Source organism: Pinus tabuliformis, chromosome 9 (genome assembly GCF_031772625.1).
Source record: "Pinus tabuliformis cultivar Carrire ecotype Pingquan chromosome 9, CPIR1, whole genome shotgun sequence".
Lineage (NCBI taxonomy): Eukaryota > Viridiplantae > Streptophyta > Pinopsida > Pinales > Pinaceae > Pinus > Pinus tabuliformis.
In genome coordinates this window covers 34,987,403-34,991,597 of record NC_142307.1, presented here as the reverse complement: position 1 = coordinate 34,991,597, position 4,195 = coordinate 34,987,403, and the positions used below count along the sequence as shown (strand labels likewise).

Sequence of the window (4,195 nt, the reverse complement as noted above, 5' to 3'; positions counted from 1 at the left end):
TAAAAATAATTGAAATGTAACTCCAGAAAACATATTCTTATATTGACAAATGGTAACTCAAAACAAACAACTACAACAAACAAACATCAAATCAAAATAATCGAAATATAACCCAAAAAACATATTCAATAAATGGTAACTCAAATCCAGTTCTCCTAACATAATTCTATATTTCAATTATTTTTGTGAAAAATTTCCATAAACCATTACTTAGCCCATCCATAAATATAGATGATTTCAAAATACAAATAAAAATAATTGAAATGTAAACCTATTTTGACAAATGATGACACAACAAATAATAGCAACACAGATAAAAATAATTGAAATGTAACCCAAAAAAACATATTCAAAAACAAATAACTGCAACAAATAAAAATAATTGAAATGTAACCCAAAAAACATATTCAATAAATGGTAACTCAAATCCAGTTCTCCTAACATAATTCTATATTTCAATTATTTTTGTGAAAATTTTCCATAAACTATTACTTAACATGTCCATAAATGATCTAAAAATACAAATAAAGATAATTAAACTGTAACCCGAAAAACATATTCTTATATTAACAAATGATAACTCAAAACAAATAATTACATCATCAGAGTTAGATGTTAGATAAAAAATAATTGAAATGTAACCCAAAAAGCATATTCAATATATGTAACTCAAAACCAGTTCTCCTAACCAATTACGGCACCAAACAAACCGCAAGCAAAATAATTTTTCCTATTTCAAAAGTACATTGGATAAAAAAATAAAATAAAAGATATCAATGTAAGCTGGCAAGGTATTCCACCATTTTGCATAACTCATCAATAGGAATGGTCATGGCAGTTGCAATTTCGCTCATCCTTTGGCTGTTAAGATCCAGAAAAGACTCAATCAAATCGCCATCCAGCAACTGTTTCACATTTCTTGTGTCACCAGTGTTGAATGACCTCCACTGCTCATGGTTTAAGCCTCCTACTCCTCTTATTACGTTCACAAGATGCATTTGCAGCTTTTGAAGAATTTGATATTGCTCCTCTGGAAGTGATGCAATAAGACCAATCATACCATTAGTTGTTCCAAATATTACTGTAGGAATGGTATTCCCATACAAGGGCAAGGGCTGAGCTAAAGATGCACGCCTGAACTGGTTAACAAGAGCTCCAAGATGGTATTCACCTTCAAGTTTCAATTTTCTTTCCTCTTCCGAATCAATTGCAGCATCGTTCTTTTTCTTCACCACAAAAATGTCGAAATCTTTCTGATCTGTACCAACGTACGTATCATCATCCAGAAATTCTACAACAGTCATGTAGTTTGCACTATAATCGTGAGCCTTCTCTTCTAATATGCCTCCCCTCTCATCAATATTCTTGTATACCAACAAATACATAGATTGTACACAATCACCAACTAAGATAAAATCCCCACGAGTTTTTACACAGAGTGCAAGCACATGCCCGGGATGTCCACATTCAAACTCCAGCTCCCTGGAAACATCATCACGGATCATCCATTTGTACAAGTCAATCTTTTCGTTGGTAATGGAGTAGGGAAATACTTGGATAAGTATGAGCCAAAAGGATCCTAATTTTCCTGTGCTAAAATTTGTGGAAGTTGACTTGGAAAGGGACTTCCATCTGAAATCAATCTAAACTTGGGAGAATGGAAGCACAAAAAAGTCTTATACTATGAAGAAATTCCATTCAAATGCAGACATTGTCATGACTATGGCCACTTTGCTAGAGACTGCACCAAAATTGGGAATGATAAAAGTCTGGATGTTCCAATTACACAAGAGGAGCAGTGGCAAAAACCTAAGAAAGCCCCGAAAGGTAAAGGCTCGATGTTAAAACCTCGTAGCATGTCGGTCACCAATATGGTTTCGTCCTCTTCGAACCCGTTCAAAGTGTTGAGTGATGGAGATATGGAGATGGAGGCACCACCTCAGACAATCATGGAGGAGACACAAGAAAGAGAAGAAGGAGAACTAGTAGCAGAAAATAGTCTGAAGGGGGATGGGGATGAAGTTACCCCACCAAAGTTTGCACCTGTCACTGAAGCACCTCCAAGTAGCCTCCAAAAAGGTATCGATTGTGTTTTCACTTGGAATTTATCCCAAACTCTATCCTTGGTTGAAGAGTGCAGCAGCCAGGAAACTAATTCCAACAAGAAAGCTGGAAGACCAAATAAAAGGACATAGAGAGAAAGGGAAGCAGAACTAAACAAAAAGTTGGGGAATCAAATAGTCATTTCAGAAATTTTGAAAGGAAAAAAATTGAATAAAGAAGGAAAGGACAATGGTCGTTCCCCCTCCACCCACAAATTATGAAACTAATATCTTGGAACATAAGGGGGCTAGGAAACCCTGCTAAAATCCTAGCAGTCAGAGACATAATAAAACAAGAATGCCAATCAATAGTATTTCTTCAAGAAACAAAGTTAGAAGAAGTGGAAATTATGAAAGAAGCTAGGAAATTCTGGAGAGATAGCATTCCTTAAGAGGAGCCTTAGGAGGACTAGGAATAATTTTGTTGAACAAGAATTTTACTCTCGTTTATGAAATTAAGACAAAATCTTGGATAATGGCTCTTTTGGAAGATAAGGAGACAGGGGAAAGATTACCCTTCATAATCAGGCATTACGACCAATAATCAGGCAGAATCCCTTTCACTCTGGAAATGATTCAAAATAATTTTGGATATTGCTATCAAAACTTTGTATATAGTTGGCGATTCCATGATGATCATCCAAAAATGTATTAATCTTCTCAAGAATGTCACTCTCCTAGAAGATGAAACCTCCTCAATCATGGTAAGGATTACATATTTGTTATAATAAAAATTGAAAAAGTTCATCTATTCCACGTGTTGCGTGCCAATAACCATCTAGAAAATGGTTAGGCCAACGTGGGGGTGTTATTAGAACAAGGTTGAATTTGCATAAACCAACATAATTCTTCATGTCACATCCTTTGAATGGATGCATCAAGACAACATTGTATTGTGGTGGTAGGGGTCGTAAGAGTGTTAAGACAGTAGTTAAGAAGGCCATCTCCTCGAGGTGCCTATGCAAGATGGTAGTTAAGAAGGCCAACTCTCTGAGGTACCTTCGCAGTGTCTTGGTTGCAAGGTCAGTAGGTGGTGAGTTAATGCATGAGTGTGGTGCCGTCGAAGGCAAATAATGTACGCTGACAGGTGGGTGTTGAAGCATCGGTTACTCATCGGAATTTTTAATATAACTACTTCTCTTAGTGATGAAGGAACCATCGTATTACGCTCCTGGGTTCTGGTGGTGGAAAATATGGAAGGAAAAGGCATTGGCAAGACTCTGCATTGTCACGCATTTATCAAGGACAAGATCGAGAGGAATGTTGGGATTGATCAGGTTGTTATATATTTCAGTTGGCTTCAGTCAATTAATCAAAATATTTTCATTGTTCAAAGGCGTATAGCTGCAAAGATGTCCTATGCACGAAATGGCAGTGGGGGAGGTTCAGGGCTTGGCAACTCGAGGTTTGGTCATGGCACGGGGCATGGAAGTGTTAATAATTTGGTGGATAGCTCCTATAAACAAGTAGTAAAGGATATTGTTGGATGAAAATATGGTTGTAATTTACGCCCAATTATCTGGTTTGGGCAATGACTTGGAATTAATGCAAAATGCATGTGCATAGATGTATTGAGTGTTCAATAGAAGGTTGACAACATCGACATTAAGGTGGAAACAACAACGGTGGGGGTCTTAAAGAAATTCTTCGAAGTTGGGGATTCAACGGCCATCATTGTTGCTAATGTTGAGGTTGTTGTTGTTGCGCAGGTTTTGGAAGAAGAAGAGAATGATGCGAAAGAACTAACCACTTATGTGGACGTTCTTACAGGTGAAGAAGCTAAGCCTGGTAGCAGCTGATTGAATTCATCTTAATTTACATATATGCAATATTGATTTATAGAATATAGTGGTGTTTTTTTGGAGAATATATAGTTATAATTTTGTCATAAGAACATATGTAAATAATAGTGGTAGCAAGAAGGTCCCTATCCAATATAATTTGATGGAAGTTGCAAAAAGAACAAATCCGAATTTTGTAAGGGACCTGGCCCATTTCTAGTCAATATAATGAAAATACTACAAGTTTCATATATATATATATATATATATATATATATATATATATATATAGATGATGTGAAAATATAGATA

General features: G+C 35.9%; 1 pseudogene; it reads right to left on the bottom strand.

Annotated features, from left to right (window-relative positions):
* Nucleotides 1–773: 773 nt before the first annotated feature.
* Nucleotides 774–1,505, bottom strand: LOC149147011 (DNA damage-binding protein 1b pseudogene; annotated as a pseudogene).
* Between the last annotated feature and the right edge of the window lie 2,690 nt (nt 1,506–4,195).